The 22,994-nt window shown below is 39.0% G+C and overlaps 1 protein-coding gene and 1 non-coding gene across 2 annotated transcripts in view; one reads left to right on the forward strand and one right to left on the reverse strand.

Annotated features, from left to right (window-relative positions):
• Nucleotides 1-22,994, forward strand: part of Mid1 (midline 1) — a 336,875-nt gene that overhangs the window by 30,126 nt on the left and 283,755 nt on the right. The gene's annotated exons all lie outside the window — the stretch shown is intronic.
• LOC142841926 (small nucleolar RNA U3) lies at nt 3,859-4,064 on the reverse strand. The gene has a single exon (XR_012909157.1). It is a non-coding gene; the product is annotated as a small nucleolar RNA U3 (small nucleolar RNA).

Here is a 22,994-nt window from a genome sequence, read left to right on the forward strand (position 1 = left end):
TTAATCTATGATTTATAGGGTGTGTCACTTCAGTCACTCAGTTTAAGTTCCTTAGCTGTGTGCTTGCTGGCCCGTTTCTATGCGACGGTTGCTCTTGGGTTGGGAGCAGCTGCTTTCTCTTAAATGCCTATGCCTATGTTTTCTACATTTCTATGACAATGTGTTCACACCAATATAATTATGACTGCATTAGCACTTGCCCTGTAAAGCATATGATTCAGGGGTTTATGAGAAGGTAATAAAAACTCACATCAAGCTTAAACTTGTCTCTGGGTGGGGGTAGTTGTAAATGGTCATTGTTGGTTAGGGCCTTCTGAAGTTTGTGGTCATTAGTCCTATTTATGGATTATTTCTCTGCAGAGCCAAAACTATGTGCTGTGGGATTTAGAGCTTTAATCATTTAGCAAAACACAGAACCCTTGCCAAGTTTCATTGGCATTCGTTAATTCTTTCGACAAATATTTGAGTGCTTAAAATGGGCCAGGGGCAGGTAAACAACCCCGAGTTCATGTTCTCATAGTGTGTATTTTACACAGGGAAAGGAAGCAAGAGGTTTAGGGAGAAAGAGGCCAAGGAGCAAGAAGAAATAGAAAGAAGAGAGAAGAAAGAAGAGTCTGGGGCAGGGAGAGAAAGAGGGAAGGAGAATATGGAGGAGTAAAAGGAAGAGGAGGAAGAAGAGGGAAGAGAAAGAAAGAATGAACGAATGAAGAGAAGAGAGGTGCAAATGGAAATGACACATGCCAAGAGCTTGACACAGCATTTAAATAGGGTGATTTGTGGCTAGAGAAGTAGACAAAGATGGTATCTTTAGGAGGCTATGGGAAAGCAGTCTTTTCTGCCCAAGGCATTCCAGGCAGAAGCATCATTTGGCATAAACTGCCAAGGCTGTGTGGGTAGGCAGGGCCATGGGCTGGGGCAGGAAGGGCAAAGGCAGGATGTGGCAGATGTGATAGGGAGTGGAAGCAGGCCAACCAAGCCCTTCTAAACTAGGATTTGGGACTTGGCTTTTAAAACAGGGGAGGAACGTGGGCTGATCTGAGTTTGAAATAGATCCTTTTGATAGTTTTGGTTTGTAGAGGGAGCAGAGAGCCTAGTTGGAAAATCCAGATGGTGACATTATGAACATGCTTGCAGGGCTGCCTGTGCGATCCCCTTCCAGGGGCGATCAAATCGCTGAGCAATGTCCAGAGAGTGAGATTCAGGCTAACACTATTCTCTTACTGGAGTAAACTACTGCAGGAAATCTATTAAACTAGAAAGGATTGAGGAAAAAAAATAAAGCCTTTGTCAATCAATTTGTTCACCTGTAAAATGGGCTTTATAATGCATGATTTTGCAGAATTGTCCTCAATTGATAACATATGAAAAGCTCTTAGTTCCAGGCATATCAGCTGTTAACTCATAAACACATCAACTACCACAAAGACGTTGGAAGGCAAGGAATTTTCTTGTTAATCTTTTTATATTACTTACCTATTCTTTGAGAATTTCATACATCTATTCAAAGCATGGTAATCATATCCAATTGCTCTCAAGACACAACTAAAATTCTTTTGTACTTTTCTTGAAAAACAGGGGACCATCCGAGAAGCAGAAATATTTTTTCTCTATTCTTGAGTTTTGACGTCTTCTTTTCCTACTCATTTCTGTTGTGTTTTCTTATTGCCTCCAATTGCTGTCTGGAAAGATGGCACCCATCTGAGCATATGCACTGCAGTGGATTTCAGAGTGAAAAAAGGCTTCTGCACGCTTTACAAGCTAATAAAAATAATGAGACAGCGAGGTGGAGGGAGGGAGGAGAGAGAGAGAGAGAGTTCTGCAGTCATCACCAATGCCTAATTAAAACATTTTCCTCACTCGAAAGTGAAATCCTGTACGCATTAGCCCTTCCTCCCCACCTCCCCTTCTCCACAGCCTGTGGCAACCACTAATCTGCTTCCTGTTTCTCTGCGTTGGCCTCTTCTGGATTTTTTCTATCTGTGGAATCATAAACTATTTATCATTTCCTGGCCTGCTTCCTTCACTAGGCCTAATGTTTTCAAGGCTCATCCCTACTATAATTAGCTTCTTATTGCTGAGATAGATATCTATATATTTTGATCAAAATGGAAATCTTTTTGCACAGTAGTTATAGCAGATAGCAAATTATTCAAGTACATTTTCATAATAAAGAATTTGATAAAGTGTAAGAAAAAATCTGGCATAAGCTATAAGAAAAAAATGATAATAAGAGTTCTGGAGTTTGTTGATGATTGCTCTTACCTTAGAATGGATCATAAATAGAATATTCTCCTTTTGATGCTATTATGGCACTGCCACAATTGGTCTACTTCTACTACCTCTTATCAAGCTGTCTTTCTGGTTTGTAGTTCACCCCCTACCCCCCACCCTTCCCTTTTCTGTAGTCTGGAACAAGCCTGGCAAACTACAGCCCATAGGTCAAATCTGGATTGAAGCATACTTTTGTAATCAAATTTTTATTGGGTTGTGGCCACACCCATTCATTTACATATTATCTGTGGCTGTTTTTACTTACCATAATAATGTTGAATTGTGGCAAGGGAAATCATATGGTTCACAAAATCTAAGTTATTAATTATCTGGCCCCATATGTCCAAAAAGATTACTGACCCCTAGTCTAATGAGTGAGCAAAGACAGGACCTCAGAATTTATTTGTATCTAATCAGAATAATTTGTGGTTTACTGTGAGTTCTCTGAGCTAGAGCAACTCATTCCCAACACCATGAAAATGATATAATTATTTGTAGAAATAATTTTACCTTTATATGAGGTTAAAAATATTTCAACGAAAAGTGGTTTTGGATTATTTCTGTATATTCCAGGCCCGTGAGTAAATGTGACTGCTACCTTGTGGATTACAAATGTCACATTATAACCACATATTCTCCACCCAGCGCTGCACACAAGTGTATCACACTTGACAATATGCATACTATGTGTGCTTTTCTAAACACAGGAATTTTTAAGTTCCCAGAAACTCCAGCCAAGAGCTTTGGAAACTGTCCGCTTTGATCAGCTTTTATCTAAATCTGGACTCACAGATTTAGAGTCTTGTAATAAAAGCCAGGCAATTTTCATGTCCTTGCCTCTTTACCTGCCAGTACCAACTGTACCATTTTATCTGAGCAGAGGCATTACCTCAAGGCAACCTATTTGCCTTACATGTGTCTTCCTTCTTGTCATACTTAAAGAGTTAATAGGGGGGAAACAGAATAGATTATCGTTAGAGCATCTTGTTTTCTGAACAAAATCGAAATATAATCTTACTTCCAAATGTGTTCCTGATAAAGCTCATCCCTTAATAGCACTTGTCTTCTTGACCCTATTGTACCAATGGCTCATGTTTCTCATGTGCTCCATTCTCGCTATGCTTCCTTCTATCTTATCCAATAGTCTATGAGCTTTCAAATGAAAACAACTCTTGTTTCTGTGCTCAGCAGAGTATAGTACAAATGAGGCAGTGAACAAAAGGCAGTTGAATCACACATCCACAACCTGTTTCCACTCCAGTATACTCAACTTTAATGGCATACCTGTGTTTGCTAGTTCTCTACTGAGCATGACTATGATATAAGCTGAACCAAATTCTTTTCTTGGAAATGTCAAGTATATATTTTTACAGTAGAGGAACAGAAGGAGCACATTTTGGTGACCCTGGCATACACAAGCCCCACAAGTTCATGGTCTGGAACTTCTATTGCTCTCTTGGTGTGCACGACTGTGCCTGGTTAACACTGTTTTTTGTTTGTTTGTTTGTTTGTTTGTTTGTTTGTTTGTTTTGTTATTTGGTTTGTTTGGGGTTTGTTTTGTTTGCTTTTGTTTTTGGCTTTTCTTTTTCTTTTTTCCCTCCCTCTCCCTCTCCCAAAGGGAGAGAAGAACGATCCTTAGTTGAAAGAGGCAGCTCCAGGAAAGTGGCACCTAGAACCGTCTTCACACTCAGGAGGGAATGCTGTGTCTCCTCCTCACGGTCTCTGGTGCTCTACAAGTCAAGGAAACTTCGCCAGTAATGAATTATATAAATGATACCTGAAAGGATAGTTAGTGTTAACACTGGTGTTTTAAATTATGATTTATTTCATGAAGTGCTCTGGTTATTTTTTTCTACAGTGGTGATTATTTTCTACCCTTTAATCAATGAATTTAATTGTTATTAGCAAATCAACCGTAGGTCCTGTGGGAGATATAAGATACTTTCAGATCAGGTGACAGGTATTAAAGTATCCAAATATGGATATTCATACATACATTTATTAAATATGGTAAGATTTCAAAGAAAAATGATTGGGTGTTGTGGAGGAAATACCAGGAAGGGCAGGTGCTGTAGACTGAGGAGTACAAATGTCCGAATGCTGATTGGACAGAGAATTCATTAAGAAAAATGATTGGGTGTTGTGGAGGAAATACCAGGAAGGGCAGGTGCTGTAGACTGAGGAGTACAAATGCCTGAATGCTGATTGGACAGAGAATTCATTTCACAAGGTAAAACAAAACAAAAACTGTGCTGGTAAAGGAGCTGTTTCTAGAGATGAGGCAGAATCAAGGGAACACAGGAAACATGCTCATTTGCTTGTGTGGTGGAGGGGAAGGGGAAGAGAATGTGCCAGTGAAAACTGGTGTGCTGGTGCTGCTGGCAGGAGGTTGGACCTGGAGTGACACCCAAGAGAGGGAGTGAAAACACGTGGATGCTTGAAACCCTTGCATCTCTTCTTGAGGCTTTCCAGTGCCTGAGCCCAACACAAGCCAGACAGATGGAGGGATAAAGTCACATAGAGAGTTGCATGGGATTCAGGATACAGAGCAAGATGTAGGGCTAGACAATGGATAATGGAAGCAGATTGTGAAAATAAGTGAGAGAAGACGGGGACAGCCTTTCCTGGGTGTGTTATTGAAGTGATGAGATAACCGATAAAGGTTCACTGGTCACGAGAGGAACTTTCCAGTTAGATGGAGCAAACTATGTTAAGTCTTTGAGCTAAGAAAACTCTTAGGGAACATAGTAGCTAAAGAAGAGGGAATAAGGTTGGGGGGAAAAGGGCAGGCTTCAGGTCATGGATGCCTTGACCTTCTGAAGTTTGAATGTTAGTTTGAATGTTATTCCTAGTGCTGTGGCTGTCTGTTGAAAAGAATGAAGCATTCTCATTGAGGACTGCGGCAGTTGTGGGGGGGAGAAGATGAGAGGTTACAGTCAGGCATGGGGCAGAATAATGGGCAGATATTTCACTATAAAAGATAATCTTTTTTTCTCTCCATTCTTGACTGTGATGCGGTGTGACTAGCTGTCTCAAGCTCTGAAATTTGTGACTTTCTTGAAATGGTAGGCTGTAGCTTGAAACTCTAAGTTGAAATAAAGCGTTCCTGCCTTGTGTTTCTTTTGGTCAGAGGGTTTGATCCCAGCACCAGAAAAAAACTAAGACAAAATGCAACTGGAAGGTCATGACAGTAGTGCTGACAGCAGTTGAGAGCAGGGCAGCATTGCTTTGCCTTCTGTCACATAGTGCTAGTCCCTTTGACTCTTTTCTCCAAGACCTTTGTGTTCCCTGAAGCCAGAAATGATATGTCTTTCCTTTTAACCCCATGCTCTACACACACAATAAACAAAATAGCAGTGAATCAATACATATATGAAGAGCAAGTGAATGAACAAAGACTAGGCCTTAAATATTATAGAATGTAAAGATGTGATTGGGAAACAAGGATATTTAAGTCTTCACTCCCTCTGATGCTTTCTCCATCTCAAGAAGAAATCACTAGAAAGAGTGTTGAGAGAAGTTAACTTGGGACCTCTCAGACTACAAGACTATTGCTGTACATATGGTTAATGTTGCCTATCAAATTGAAAGGGCCTAGACTCACTTAGGAAACAAGCCTCTGGGAATACCTGTGAGGAATTTTCTAGACTTAGTTAACTGAGGTAGGAAGACCCACCCCAAATATGGGTGGTATTGCTCCTAAGGCTTTGGTCCTGGACTGCATTAAATGAGCTGGACACCAGCATTCAACGTTCTCTGCTTCTTAACTCTGGATGTAACGGGACCAACTATCCCATATCTTTCGGCCAGGACTTCCCCATGCTCAAACTGTCAGTCAAAGTAGACACCTCCTTTCTTAGGTTGCTTTTGTAATGTGTTCTGCAGCAACGAGAAAAGTCACTAAAGCATATATAAAATTCAAGTATGAACACTAGATTTTGCAAAGCCATTAACTATGTAGATTCTGTATCCAGATTCAGCTAGTCCGTTTATGTCATCTGGATCTCCTTTAGATGAAAGAACATTGCATCTAGTCCTCAGCTTTGGAACCAAGAATTTTAGTCTAATTGTAGCTTTGCTATAAACAGCCTGGGTGATACTAGCCAAGTGGCTTTAACAGGCTTAAGTTTCATTCTGTTCATCTGTGAAATGACAATGGTGATACCCATCTCACCACCAAATTGAAAACTGGAAAAAATGTATGTAAAAGTGCAACTTTGAAGCTACAAATTATTACATAAGTCTTCATCATCATTTATTCGTATTAATCAGATAGTATAAATAAAGCCTGATTGATTTTTATTTCATGTTTCTTTAAAATATTTTTGATACATTTTATTTTTGAAATTGAAATGTAATTACATCATTTCCCTCTTCCCTTTCCATCTCCTAACCATTTCCATTTAACGCCCTTGCTCGCTCTCAAATTCATGGCCTCTGTTTCTTTAATTGTTGTTACATATGTGTGTGTTTGTGTGTGCGTTTTTAAATATATAAGTGCAACTTGCTCAGTTGTTTAGTTTTACTTCTATGTAAATATTATCAGAGGCAACCACTTGGTATTAGATAACCAATTAGTATGTTTTTCCCTGAGCAAAACTATTTCTGCCTCTCTTCTTGCCTATAGTTTTTTGTCTAGGGGTGAGGACTGTGAGATTTTCCAGTTCCATGTTAGCATACTTATTGGTGTTGTCCTCATTCAGGTCATATAGTCATATATATTTGTTTTTTGGCTTTTGGTTTTTTGAGACAGGGTTTCTCTGTAGCTTTGGAGACTGTTCTGGAACTCTCTCTGTAGAACAGGCTGGGCTCAAACTCATAGAAATTTGCTTGCCTCTGCCTCCTGAGTCCTGAGATTAAAGGCTGTGTTACCACTGCCCAGCCAGGTCTCGTGTATTTTTAAAAATTGCTTTTATATATGTTATTCTGAAAATCCTCAATTATAAAAGAAATGCCTTTCCTTCTTCCTATTTGTTTTTATTATTTTATTTCTTCTTGTTTTGGTTGGTTGGTTGGTTGGTTGGTTGGTTGGTTGGTTGGTTGAAGACCCTGAAACCCAGACTGGCCTAGAATTCTTCAGTTTATGGCAATTCTCCTGCTGCAGTCTTCTCTAATGCTAAGAGTATGGACATGAGCCACCACCCCTGATGCCTTTTCTTCAATAGGATGTTATTTTTCTTTCTTAAAATAATTCTGACTTTGAGATCAGAGATATAAGTCATTCAGTTATGAGAAGTTGGCTAAACATATTTGAGGCTCAAGTTCCATCTCCAGCACTGCAAGCAATTATAACTTTACATTTGATTTTAAGTAGTGCATTGAAAACATTCTTGCCAGAAATTATTGGCACTAACAAAAGTATTTAAAGCTGCTGTATAAAAATAATCACCACATCGCCCTCTCTACCTTTGTCCTTGTTCAAGCGAAACATGTCGTGACAGTTTGGCGTTTAAGTTCTTTTTATATGATTTCACATATATTTGCTTTATCTTATATAGCTATGATCATATATTTTGTATTATGGAATCTTTTTTCTATCTTAATATTTTATTTTACCATTTGCTCTAGTAAATTATAGATTATTAAGGTTAATAGATTTTTTTCTTAGACACACCAGCATATTAGTTGTTATTTGCCCACAGTACTCCTTTGCTTTTTCCAAACATTTTAGAACAGATTAAGAGAAACATCAACTGTGTCATGCGTGAATCTTCAGCACTTCTGGAATCATGATCCTCTTTCATCACTGCCCTGTCAGTAAACCTAAAATTTTTGAAAATACAAATCCTCAGAGGAATTGGTACTGGGGTTAGTTGCTGAGTTCTCATAATGAAAGGCACACAAAAAAATTGTCAATGGGGTTTAACGTTCAGTTTTTCAAATCTAATGTGAATGCTGCCATTTCCCATTATTGAAAAATAACCCATTTCCTATTGACTTTTGTGTGGCGGTGTTGTCAAATATGAGTTTGGGAAACTGTATTTGTGAGTCAGTGTGGGTATGTAATCCCTATAAAAGTCTAATGAGGTTGCTACATTAATGGTTGAATGTACTTATTAACCACCCTAGTGTTTGGTTTGGTGTGGTTAATTTCCTGTATTTTAATTTTATAGCTGTGTAAAAATCAGGATCAAATCTAGAACTCAGAAATAAAGCAGAGTATGTTGCAGTTTTCTTCTCACTTTTTCTGTAAAAGCAAGCACGTTTTTCACAAAATATTGATTCATTCAGAACTCTAAAATCTTGCATGAAATTAATGTAAATCTCTGTTACACAAAGCAAAAATATGCTTCTACCAGTAGGAGTGCCATCCGTGAAAGGCTACAAGTCTGTTTTTAATCTCATATTTAGTTAAGGAACCTTTGTGATGGAGGTAAAGAATTGCCAAAGGAAAATGCTTTCCTGCTGCTGAAGAAATGATGAAGCAGGCAGTGGGTTTATTTTTATAACAATGTGTTTTGATCCTGTGACAAATGTTTCACTATAGCCTTAACATTTTTCCTATTCTAAACTAAACTGTGTATGTTAACATTCTGATCTGTCTCAACTTCTAAGAATACTAAGATGGATTGTTGGTGTTGAGGACTTTTCTATCTGCTTTCCTGTAAATTTAATTCAATTACATGGCTGTTGAGTGTTTCCCATTTGCAAAGTACCAGCTAGCGTTCTGCCTAGTCAAAGAAAGTTGGCTAAACCAACAGCTCTCTCTCAGGTGAAAGTGAAACTACCCCAGAATTATTGAGGTATAAAGAAGAGGGCAATGTTATATGTATATTGCTAAAAAGGATACCAAGGAGGGAAACAAATTTAAATAAGAAAGATACTGGAGGTCTTGGAAAACAAAGACTTACATTTAAAGGTGGGTAACTTTTGATATTTTTTTGTGAGGGTTCTGGGGCAAGAAACCATGGCTAGAGGAACTGAACAGGTTGAAATACAGCACAAATATTACATTGTGACTGTCTACTGAAGGATTTAGTACTGAGACCAGACCTGTGCTGTCCAATATGGCAATCACTAGCAACATACAACTGTTTATATTTATATTTTAAAAATAAAATTAAATATTCAATTTTTCAGCCACACTAGACACATATTAAGTGTTTAAAAAGCACACTGATTAGGGGATACTGAAGGAGAGGGGATGGTAGAAAGATTGCTGTACATATTACATGTCACATTTTTGCATCTTCTTGGAGGGATGTTAAAACACCAGTTGCTAGCACCCGTCCCTAGAAATTCTTCATTAGTAAGTCTGGGGTCCAGCTTGAAGTTCTGCTTTTCTAGTAAGTTTGCAAATGATGCTTATGCTGTCAGACAAGGGACCTCGTTGAGAGTAGCTCCACAGGTGAGTACTACTCTAAAGTTTCAATTTTATTACAGACCAATATACAAACTTTTCAGCAGTAGAAAGATTAGGACAGAAATGTCTGAAAATCGTTTAAACAGTACAAAATTAAAAGCTAGTAAATCCTGTATGTGTATATTTAGAGTTCAATAACTGCAATTAGAAACAAAATAGTTTAGGGAAAAAAAGGAAAGAATGTTTAGGGGTTTTCTAAATGTTCAATCTCTATGTGTGCATATGTAATGTGTGTGTGTGTGTGTGTGTGTGTGTGTGTGTGTGAGAGAGAGAGAGAGAGAGAGAGAGAGAGAGAGAGAGAGAGAGAGAGAGGTGCATATGATTAGAGGTTCCCACTTGTTACAGTGAAGATGTGGTAATCAGATAGCAAACATAGGTATTTGTCCTTGAGTTCCACCTTATTTAAGGCAGACTTTCCTGTTTTCCTCAGTGTACACCATGCTAGATGGTCTTTGAGCTTTCAGGGACTTTCCTGCCACCATCTCTAATCTCTTTGGAGTGCCACTTTCTATATGTTCTGGGGATTCAAATTCAAATATTAGCACTGTGTAGCATGTGCTTTACTCACTGAGATCTCTTACCATTTGAAAATCAACTTAAAAAGTTTGCATTTCAGGCTGCTTATAATGGCAATTTCTCATGGTGTTTAAGTCATATTTAAAAAGCAATGATAAAGTCCATATTATGAAAAAAGAAATGAAGTGGCAATGGAGATGGCTCTCTTCCCAACTAAGGAAATCAATTCCAAAGCCATGACAAAACCACGCAGAAAGAAGTAACTGTGGCAGACAGGAATGGTCAGATGCCAAGTGTGTTGAGATCATAGAGTCAACATGATCGGCAGCTAATTGGATGTGGGGTATGAGGAAAAGATAGATTTAATGATGTTGTAAAGTTTCAGTCCTGAGTAACTGGAATGGTGGCAATGGGTGTCACCAAAATAGGAAATACACAAGCACCTAAATTACTTTACAATGAAACACACATGCTAACCGTTTTAGCTTCTCTAATAAGCACTCCACTCACCTGTGTGGCTTTTCCTGTAGGTTCTTAATAGATCTTTGTTTGAGAGATATACATAATTATTGTACGTATCAGAAAGGCATCCTGTTGGATGAGTGACTCGTACACAGATTATTTGTGTGTGAGGTGGGCATTCAAAATGGAACAAACAATATTCTACCCACTGAAAGAAGTGGGAAAGGCATGAGATGAGTTGCCAATTTAGAAGTAATCCAGACTTCTTGAAACACTTTGAGAGCTTTTTGTAGCAACTTAATCTCTGTGTGTTTGAGAAATGTATTTTTGTTTTATATATGCAAAATCACATCTACAAGAACAACTTATCATCCTGATAAATTTTACTGGCATTTCTTAGTCTCACGACATCATTTACCCCAAAGATTACTATCCTCATTTCAATGTTGGAAGTCATTATGTGGGAACAATTTTAAATCTACCAAAACATCTGGAGAAATTACCTTTAGATTAGCAGATGTTAGAGAAAATTGGAGAACTTCAGTAACATGAATAAATCAGTGTTATGGTACACTAAAGAGGTTGTAGGAAATAGTCTTAGATTACTAAGCAGAAGTTGATATTTTCCTTTCTTGTTCAATATTCTCACACCCCTAACATATATAAACCCACAAACAGAACATGAAATGGTCATCTTAAGACTAGAATTTCAGAGCCCTACACATCACAGGATATATAATATACACTACAAATGTCATTTTTCTAGGAGTTTGAGGCCAGTTCCCATAATGTCAAAGAAGAAGAATTTTTTATGTATGTCTTATTCCTCATGCTTTTTAAAAGGTTGAAAATAAATTATTTAATTCTTATATTCTTCTAAATTCATATGTTCAGAAACTAATACTTTATTGGGGTTTCTTGAGAGCTGATATTATACCTGTAAAGTCTCACCAACATGACTGCCAAAATATGAGCTGAACAAAGACAATGCTATTAGACATGCCAAAGTGGACAGGAAAAATCCATGGGGCTTCAACCCTATCTAAAGAACTATAGGCAACTGAAGAATGCTGAGAAATAGTTCTCCTCAGGGCACATCACATCCAATACTATATAGTCAGCCCTAAAAACATACATTCAAGTAACATTGTACAGACTAATAAGGCTATATTTATGAATATATGTATAAACATATATTCATGTAATAAAATTAGTGAAAAAAGAGGACATGAATTTGAAGGAGAGCTAGATGGGGCTTATGGGAGGGCTTGGAGGGAGGAAAGGAAAGGGAGAAATATAATGATTGGTGACTTCTTCATTAATATATTCCTTGTGAATTAGCAAATATCTCTTCCCTAATAGGAAGGAAGTCATTTTATAAAAGTAATTTCCTGTTATCTGGAGGTTTTCTGTCCTGCCTGGTTTCTGTTCTCCCACCATTTGTAACAGGAGGGCCTGCTTGTTGGGGTTCCTGTCCTGCCCAGTTCCCACAGCTGGTAAGCCCCAAAGAAAACCACATAGAGGTCTACATAAGTTATAAACTGATTGGCCCATTAGCTCAGGCTTCTTATTAACTCTTAAAACTTATATTAACCCATTATTCTTATCTGTGTTAGCCACATGGCTCAGTACCTTTTTCAGCAGGGCAGGTCACATCCTGCTTCTTCCGTGTCTGGACAGGACTGCAGAGCTATGGGCTTCCTCCTTCCCAGAACTCTCCTGTTCTCATTGACCCGGCTCTACTTCCTGTCTGGTTGCCCATCTATACTTCCTGCCTGGCTACTGGCCAATCAGTGTTTATTTAAAACATAATTGACAGAATACAGAATTGTCCCGCCCCAATTTCCCTTATAAAACAGAAGTTTTTCTTACAAAAAAATGATAACATATCTTCTTTCCAAAGTTTCCCCTATATCTGATGCTTCTCAAAGTAGTCATTCAAAGAAATTTTGAAGGCATTTGGCATGGCACATTCTAATCTCCTATGGTCAGTTTTTGAGGTGGTATATTTTGATCTTCTAAAATAACATGGTCACAACTTTTAGGGATTAGAACATGAACATCATGCCAGGCAGTGGTGGCATACACCTTCAATCCTAGCACTTTGGAGGCAGAGACAAGCAGATCTCTGTGAATTCGAGGCCAGTCTAATCTACAGAGTGAGTTCCAGGACATCCAGAGCTACATAGTAAGACCCTATATAAAAATGAAAAAAAAAAGAAAAGAAATGGACATCATTGAGTGCCACTGCTCTGCCTATTACACCTTGGACCATTCCTCCCTATATGACTCATCTCAGCAGTGCTTCATCATCCATCTAGCCAATAAAAATGGAAGTTTCAAGCTACCTTCTCTATCTCTTTTTCTTTCCTACTCTACACAGATAGTTTTCTAGGTCCTATAGCTTCAATGCTGTAAGCTTTTCATCAAATTACTTTCATCATCATGGCCTTGATTTGGGCCCTTTATTTTTCCTACCCAGATTCCCCAATATATGAATTTGCCTTCCTAAATCCCCTCCTAGTCACCTAGTTGACCACGTTTCTGATTGTGTTTCCAAACTCTGTGCCTTCCTGCTTCACAATCCCAGTGTTCACCCATGCTCATGTTATGATGCCTTTGATTCTATGTTCCTGTATGCCAGAAAAATCTTTCTCCTTTCTTTGTCTAGTAGATTACAACTGATGTTCAGAATCCTACAGCTACCTCAGTTCTCAACACTATATATTTGCTTGCATAATGACTCCTATGGTATCACTAGAAAATGCAACTTTCCTCTCTGCTAGTGTGATCTCATTGCTACATTTATTTGCCCTACAAGTAGTATCACTACATGTTATAAATAATTGGAAATAAAGACATTATCTTGTAAAGCAATTGCCACATTCTCCACCTTGGGGGAAAAAACAGCTATTTAACTGTTTGTTTTCTTATTTCCAAGACCCACAAGAACCTTAAAATTCGAGTTTCTGTCTCATTCACTGTGACCTCAACCATCATAATAAAATCTAGAGCACAAGAGGTGTGTAATAATTGTGTGTAGTTGAGTTAGGTAGATTGTTTGATCACTGTTGCAATAATACTTTTATTCAGTGAACAAATACAGGAAACTTAATTTTCATGGAAATTCTGGAATTGAGTAATCTGACATCATGTCTGCTAGAATAGACATCAAAACTTCTAAACTCTGTCTGGATTCTGTAACTAATTTGTTCTCCATGCCATGAGGCTGATCAGCTGACCATTCAGAATGTTTGTGATTTCATTTTTAGAAATTACTTTACAGAAGTGCATGAAGAAATGCACAAACCACTCTGCAAGAACAGTTTGTCACTGTGATTCAGCATTGCACAAAATGGCATTTTGCTAGATTTTTGTGAAGTAAGACTTTTAAAAGTCTTCTTCTTTCTGATGGAGATGGAGTGAAAGCAGGCCCTCAAGTCTTTCAGTAATTTGGACAGCTACTACAGGGAGGTTCCTCTTCTCTCCCACCAGTTCTCATACTGCATAATTAAGCTCTAAAGCAGAAAAGAATTCCTCCGTTATTACTTGACACGAGTTGTTCGTTTAGGAACCTGAGGTTTAAGAATCCTTGAAGCTGTCACCAATTAAGTGAATGAAAGAACTGTCACTCTTCTAAAAGCCACCTGGTTTTCAATGAACCTTATTATACTTGTTGACATCCTTCGGTCTTATTTCTCACAACATAAAACCCATGGGATTGCCAGTTTTAAATAAGGCAAAACTAGCTTATAGAGCAGTACCTATTACAATCCTTTGACAAGTAGAAACAAATATGTTACATGTCTGCCAGACACAAGGGTTTTCCTAATGGCTGCATAATTCTATAGTGTTTGATGCTATGCTACCATCATGAAAGTTCTCAGTGTAACATGTGGAAATAATTCAACCATAGCAATTAATGGATGTTACACTTGACCAGAATATAAAAAAATCCTTCTATACCAACTGTCTCCTTGCCTCATTTCCCCTTTTCTCTTCAGTACTTTGAAGAAACTAAAACTAATTTGGACTCTATGGTTTCTGTGTTCAGTGTGGAAAAATTTCTAAAGGGAAGTTTCTCAAACAAGTTTATTTACCTTTCTCTTTCTTTCCAATCTCCCCTTCTTACTTTTCCTCATCCAACTTCCATCTTCCTTTCATTTTCATTCTTTTTTATAGGGTCTCATATATTTCAAGCTGGCCTGGAACTTGCTATAGAGCTGAGAATGGCCTCAAACTTCTAATCTTTTTTGCCTCTACTTCCAGAGTGCTGCAATTACAGGCATGTCCCATCAGGGCCTCATGCAGCAAGCACTGTATTGACTGAGATATCTCTAGACTCCAAATTAGCTCTTTATGTGTCTTGATTCATCATACCCTATTCTCATATGTGGCCTCCGTAATCCTCATTTTTTAATTTTTCTAATGCCTCATGATGTCAGTCAAACTTTTATCTTTCTCAGTCTTTCTATCTTTAATTGTCTCTTCTCAACTTTATCCTTTTCTCCTGCCACACCTCCCAGTGCCATCCCCCCCATTTTTCATCATGTTATTTGCTTCTTAGTACAAAAAAATATCATTGCAGAGCAAAAGGAAGAGTCTCCCACCCCAGCAAACAAAAAGAGCTTCAATTATGTTTTATTAGCAAAGAAAACAGTACTATTGAAATGTAAAATAGATTTAACAATAACAAAGAGGCAAATATACTTCTCTGCAACACTCTTGAACGTGCTGAGAAACCCTCTTCTTTACTTTACAAAAGCCTTTTAGCACATCTATATTCTGTCCAAATTATAGCATTTGTTCAAGTACATCAAAGGTAAATTAACTTTAGAAACTTTTCATGATAAAGTGTATTTTTCCATTTTGTATTATTTTCTCACAGTCAACAATACTGCATTTCTTCTGTATTGTTTTTTCATAGATAGTAAGACTGCATTCTTATTATTTGTAAAATTGCTATGAAGGAACTTTGAAAATGACTCCAAAACTCCTGAAAAAGTCTATCTTAATTGGAATTTGCATTGGGATTTCCAAGATAACTCTTCCAAAGAACCAGTGGTTATTTAGAGGTGTGGGTTCCAATGTGTGCATTAGTAATCACTCTGGAGTTCTATGAGTTTATTCTTTTTAAAGATTTGTTTATTTATTATGTATACAGAGTTTTATCAGTATGCATGCCTGCAAACCAAAAGAAGGCATCAGATCTCATTATAGATGATTTTAAGTCACCTTGTAGTTACTGGGAATTGAACTCAAGACCTCTGAAAGATCTGGCAGTGGTTTTAACCTATGAACAATCTCGTCAGCTCTGTGTTTATTCTTACTTTTGTTTAATGTGGCACATGCTTTCTGTTCTAGATGACCAGCATCAGCTCAGCTTCCATTCTTTACCCTGTTGCAGTCTCTGACTTATTTTTGCAAAAGTTACTAAGAGTTTATGTCTTCATGCCTTCTGTGATGCCAAAGAAGGTATATTAAATGAGACATGGAGATACAGGAAGTAAAGCAGGGCAGATGTGATCAAAAAAGGTGAGAAGGGGAATAAACACAGACATGTTTTAATGGTATGCAAACTGGCTTTTTGAGAAAGAGTTAATCCTAGAGTGCCATTTATTATAACATTACATTTTAGACAGTTTACTTAATCTCCCCAGACCTTGGCTTCCTTGTCCAGAAAAATGAAGTAGAAAATAAGTAATCAACACAGTACAGTAGTCCTGTTAAAATGAACTGAGATAGATTACCTAACATGGTTCTTGCTTTCCTTTAGGGAAAGAGTGCCTAATGTTAGTCTGAGAAGGAAGAGGAGATGGCCTTCAAAGACATCTGTATAATAGGCTCTAATATATTTGTGCTATCATTTACTCAATACGCTATAATATATCTTTTGTTTTTGATATCTAAAAACAGTTTTTAATTTTTGAGTGCCATTTTGAATATCATTACTTCTTGCTATTTTCCTACTTTAGATATTACTGTCATATGTTGATACTATTGACTTAAAACTAACTCTTAACTAAACTTTACACAACTCTAAGACTAGCTTTCCAAGCGTGACACCTTTTGGATTTTCTAGAGAGAATATTGTGATTTTTGTGAAATGTTTAAAAAGTTCTTTTTAGAATTTTTTTTGGAGGGGGGGCGCGTTGAGGCAGAGTTTCTCTGTAGCTTTGGAGCCTGTCCTGGAACTAGCTCTTGTAGACCAGGCTGGCCTTGAACTCACGAAGATCTGCCTGCCTGTGTCTTACAAGTGTGCCAGCACTGCCTGGCTAGGAATATTTCTTTCACATTGCTACCACATTGCTTTTATCCACTCATCCAACCTTGGGATGCCAGATTGATTCCACATCTCATGTGTTGTGAATAGCACTGTGAGAAGCAAGGCTATACAACTATCTCTCTGGCATACTGATCCCGTGGTTTTTTAGAGACATACCCAGAAGAAGTGGAGATTAAAAACTAAAATCTGATCTGGTTGTTGAACAATGATGAGATGAGTAAAGGGAGACTGTATTTGATCAGTGCACCTTGAATGTATGTATTGAAATGTTATACTGAATTCCAGAGATCCTTATAATTTATATTTATCAAAAAAATTAAAAAATAATACCATAAATGTTACAGATGGATATATATTTATCTTCTTAGAAATTGGTTCTCAATAAGTACTAAGACATTAATAATAATGTTTAAAATGACCACCTTGAATTTGAAAACAGAGTTACCAAGAGACTGGGCTGTACCATACAGGTGATACTAGCCCTTCTTTGGGAAAATTTATTTTAGATTTTTAAACTTTATGTATATGAATATTTTGCCTGCATGTATGTATGTGCACAACACGTATGCCTGATACATGCAGACATCAGAAGAGGGTGCTATATTCCCCTGGAATTGACATTAAGAATGGTTGTGAATCACCACATGAGTACTAGTAACGGAGCCTGGATCGACTGCAAGAGCAATGCCTGCTTGTAACTGAGCCAGCTTCACAATATTATAAGTGACTTTTGAAATTTAGATGAATAAAATGTAAAGCCCACTTCTGCCGACACACCTGCTGCATGTCAAGTGCTCTCTCGCTTTATGTGGTCAGAGTCTGCTCTATGGAACAACACAGATGAAGACCATTTCCCTTACCACAGAAAGTTGTACCGGGCAGCCCTCCCTGTTCTAAAGCATCTCCGTAGGCTTTCCGTCCCAGGTGAGCGCTCACGTGATGACACACTAGTGGCTACTATCTAGTCTTTATTTTTAGGAGTATTATTTTCATGTGCTTTTTAAAAGTTTGTAATTTTTGAGAATTGGACATATGAATACTGTATTGACATCATTTACCCCCTCCAACTCTCCCATGCCCCTACTCCTCAATTTGATGATTTATTATTCTTTATTATTATGCTCATACACAAAAGTATAAACATAATCTACTTAATTCCTTTAGCATTGCTTATAAGCATATGCGTTAAGTTCTGACCACTTGGACTCTAAGGAGTCTCCTCTCTGCAGAAAACTGAATTTCTCTCAACAGCCATGAGTTTATTACTCTTCATGTAGGAGTGGGGCCCTGTACTGGCTGGTTTTGGGTGTCAACTTGACACAAGCTAGAGTCATCAGAGGAAGGATCCACAGTTGAGGAAATGCCTCCGTGAGACCCAACTATAAGGCATTTTCTCAGTGATCAATGGGGAGGGCCCAACCCATGGTGGGTTGTGCCATCCCTAGGCTGGTGGTCCCAAGCTCTATAAGAAAGCAGGCTGATAGAGCCATCCTGATCTGAGTGACAGAGGCTAATACTTGAAGCTAGGGTGTTGACCAGATTGAGCTACTGCCTGTGGCCATGTCTGGGTTCGTGGCCCACCTGCAGCTGAGATCTGTATTGAAGTATATGGCCCAGGTTGCCACTAGAGCCCATACAGAGACCCAGGGTCTGGGAGGAACCTACAGCTTGGTAGGAGTCTGGAGGCGATATCACAGCAGGGCCATAAACATATGGGTGGTCTGTGCTGCCAACCAGAGCCATGGTGTGATCTGGGGCCATAGTGTTATCTGAGCCCAGGCTGCTGCTGAGGGCCGTGTCTAGCTCCATAGCCCTATAGCAGCCAGGGTCTGGATTGTCAGGTGTGCCTTCTATTGCCACCAAATGCCATGAGAATGTCAAGTGTCAGATCAGCCATCTGAGTCAGGTTGGTGTCCGAGGGCCAGGATGCATGCAGAACTGAGTGACCTGCACTGGTATTCAATGTCATGGTGAGGTCCAGGCCAGAGCTGCTGCTGAGGGCCATGTCAAGGTCCTTGGTCCTACTGCAGCCAGGCTCTGTGCTGATATCCTATGTTCCTTTTTCCATCGAAGGCCATGTAAACACTGGAGATAGAGGGCCATGTTGGTGTCTGAGGGTCATACTACTGCTGGGACAGTGGTGACATCTAGACCCAGCTGCTACCAAGGACCATGCCAGGGTCTGTGGTCCCACCACTGCTGGGGTATGTGCTAAAAGTCCAGGTCCTGTATTGCAACCAAAGGTCACATAGAGTCCCAGGCTTGGAGTTGCAACCTGCGAACTTGGTAATGTCTGGCAGCCATGTATTTGCCAGAACCATTCTCACGTAAGTGTTCATTCCTTCCACCCAGAGCCAGGATGTCATCCAGGCCCAAGCTGCTGGCCTTGAGTTGGTTCACCTCATATCCCCAAGTAATAATATGGACCTGCTGGAGCTTGTGAAGGGATTGGTCTTGTGGAGTACTACTCGCAGGATCTCCAAGACTCAGGGCAGCCACAGGATATCCAAGAGGATTTCTGGTGAGGATGTAGTCATGATGTGTACCAGAACAAAAGAGAGGCCTTGAATATCAGACTAGTGACTTCATTGCAATGAACATTTGCTAGTAAAACTGATGGGACAAAGGGGTATACTATATGACACACTGAGGCCCACAAAACAGCCAGGACAAATGAAGAAGTGTTGGAGTGGCAGGAACAAAGAGATTTTTTTGTTGTGTTGTTGTTGCTTTGGTTTGGTTTTGCAGGGAGAGGGGGGAGAGACTTGTTTGCTTGCGTACTTTGTTTTCTTTTCTTTTCTTTTGGGGGGTTGTGGCAGGGGTGAGGAGAGGAAATGGGAGGACCAGGAGGAGAGCAGAATTGGGGGGCATGATGTGAAACTCCCAAAGAATCAATAAAGAAACAAAACTTTTTTAAAAAATCAGGCTGAGCAAGTCATGGGAAGCAAGCTAGTATGCAGCACCCTTATATGGCTTCCACATCAGCTCCTATCTCCAGGATCCTGCCCTGTTTGAGTTCCTGTCTGACTTCCTTCAATGATAAACATCAATATGGAAGTGTAAGCCAGATAAACTCCCAACTTGTTTTTTGATCATGGTCCTTTGTCAAAGCAATAGAAACCCTAACACAGGCCTTGAGAGAGTTTTTTATGCATGTTGGCATGTCAAATAGTGTTGGCATTAAGCAGGTCCGACTTAGGCTATCATATTGTTGCAATTGCATGGGTGTAGCCCCTAGAAGATACTATTCCACACCAGATGTCTTCTTCCCCTGATGCTTACAATCTTTCCACATACACCCCTTCAGCAACCTATTCTGAGCCTTACTTGTAGAGGTTGAGTTGTAGTTGCATCAGTTGAGGATGGGCACCCTATAGTCAGTTGTTTTCTGGTTTTTGACCAGTTGTGGCTTTTTGTACAGGTCTCTTTCTATGGAAATAGAAGCTTCTTGTTTATTAATATCAATTAGCTACTTTGTATTAAAATGTTTGAGTTGTTTCCTTAGTATGATGTACAATGCTATATTTGGCTACCTTGTTACTGAGCCATTCATATATTTCTGAAATAAATCATATTGGGTTTGTGACTAATTTTTAAAGGTTTATTACATTCTATTTATTACTTTATTTGAGGATTTAGCTTTCAAATTCACTAAGACTTAATTTTTTTCTTGTTCAAGTTATCAAAATTTTAAAATAGAGACAATAGTTGTCTCCTAACATGGAGACTACTCAGGGGCTCGAGAAGAACTCACCAGTAAAGCAGTGATTTCTAGGTATCTATTAGATTTCTAAAATTGAGATAGAAATGTTCAGTCTATTATTGCTTTTTCAATTATGATGAGTTATCAGTACACTGAGCACAAGTAAATATACCTACAACTCCAATAAAGTATAATTTTAAAATTTTGTCATTTTACCTAAACATTAGGTATTTGATTATGATGATAGTTACAGCTAAGGTATTTATAAAATTCATGTTAATGAAGATATGCTTTATATATAATTATCTGCTTCCACTAAGAGGAATAATTTTTATCAGATAGTTTTTATTTTGGTTTTTAATTAACTTGGCATCATTTGTGGATCAATTAGGATTTTGCCAAAATGTTGTTTGTAAGTACATTATTTTTTCATTTTAGTAATTTGATGTTAGACGCATAAAGTTAAAATATGAAAATACTAATTAGAGAGATTTCAATAACTGGAATCTTAGGACATTGAAGATTTACTCCCGCTGAGCATAGGACAACTTGAATGGATGAGCACATGGTGAATTTCACAGCCATCTCCTTGGTTTCATAAGGAATTTTTAATAAAGCAGAACATAGTTTACTAATACTCAGCAAACAATGAAATCCAGTGTTTAAGGCAAAACAAAATATGACCAGAAAACAAAAAGATTAGCTACACATCTGCAGATTCACTTCCGTTCCAGGAAATAGTATTTGGGAGCTTCAGTTAACTAAAAACTCTAAAATAAAGAAGAAACCAAACAATGCACTCAGATGCTTAGCTGATAAATCACAACATCTGCAGAGGAAGTCATTAAAGCTGTTCTTCTCTGCATTGGTTAGAACAAAATGGCTGAGAAATAAGAAAGGTCCAGATTTAAAGCACACACATGCACATGTGTATGCACACACATACACAATAGCTATGCCAATTCACCAAACATAAGATAATTTCCCCTATTTATTTATTCATTTTAGAATATTATGTGTCAGGTTGTTTTGACCACATTAATGTCTGTGTATCATGTGAACACAGTGCTAGATTAAAAACATTAGATCACCTTGAACTGGAGCTGCAAATGGTTAGAAACCACTATTTGGGTGTTGAGAATCCATCCTGGGTTATCTGGAAAAGCAACCAGTGCTCTTAACCACCGAGCAATCTCTCTACTTCCTCCCTGTTTAAAGAGATGGCTATATGGCCATATATAGCATTTCTATAATCCTAGCACTCAGGAAGCTGAGGCAGGACATCCAAATGTCCAAATGTAGACAAGCTGAGCTACAGAGTAAGCCTTTGTTTCAAAAACAGAACCATTAAAGTGGTTATATTCACAATAGGTAAATTCAGTAAATTTACTCTTTTTGGAAAATTAGCACCTGTTTAATTGGCCTCCTTTCTTGAAGATAGGTAGAGACTCAAATTTATGAAGCTTATAAAGTGTAGAAAGGATCTTTTTAAAAATATGGAACCTGATTGTTGGAGCTGGTAGGAGACAGGGCAGCTCTCCAGTTCTTCTGTCCTCAGGGCCAGCTCTCCCACCTGCCTCAGGCATTGATGATCTGGGAAGGGGGCATCTCTCCCTGTCTGTGTTGCCACATGACAGATGAGTAATGGGGACAGCGCTCCCATGCTCACAACTTTGTGGCTGGCTCGCTCTCACCTCTGCCAATAGGAATGGCCCTATTATGCTGCCCATGGGAGGCACAGGGCCTACTTTCCTGAGTGTTACAGTTGGTGGGAGACAGGAGCAGCTTTCCCCGCTCTTATGACCTCAGGGTCAGCTCTCCCACCTGCCTCTGCGTCAGGTGTTGATAGGTTGTGGGAGAGGGCATCTCTCTTCCAGTCAAACCACCATAAGGCAGATGAGGGGTGGGGCTAGGTCTCTCATGTTCACGTTCTTGAGGAGGTTCACCTGCTCCTTCTTCTACACCAGCACCACATGGCAGACAATGGGGGTGTGTCCAGCTATCTCACCCTCCCACCCTCAGGGCTCTCTCACCCACTCATTTGCCAGTAGAGTCAGCTCTACTGTGCCGCCCAGGTGAGGTGCAGGGCCTGCTCTCCCAGGTGTTGCTGGTGGGGGGCAGGGACAGCTCTCCCACTCTTATGACTCCAGGACTGGTTCTCACACCTGTCTTGGGCATTGGAGTGGAGGGAGAACATCTCTGCCCAGCCCATGCTGCCAAATCAGCCCATGCTGCCATATGGCAGAAGAGGGATGGGGCCAGGTCTCTCGTGTTCACACTCCCAGGGCTGGCTTATCTATGCCATGTCAACTAGATCACCTTTGCTGTACTGCCCAGATGAGGTGCAGGGCTCACTTTCCCAAATTTTGCAGCTGCAAAAGGGGACAGCTCTC

This window comes from Microtus pennsylvanicus, chromosome X, assembly GCF_037038515.1.
Source record: "Microtus pennsylvanicus isolate mMicPen1 chromosome X, mMicPen1.hap1, whole genome shotgun sequence".
NCBI classification, from domain to species: domain Eukaryota; kingdom Metazoa; phylum Chordata; class Mammalia; order Rodentia; family Cricetidae; genus Microtus; species Microtus pennsylvanicus.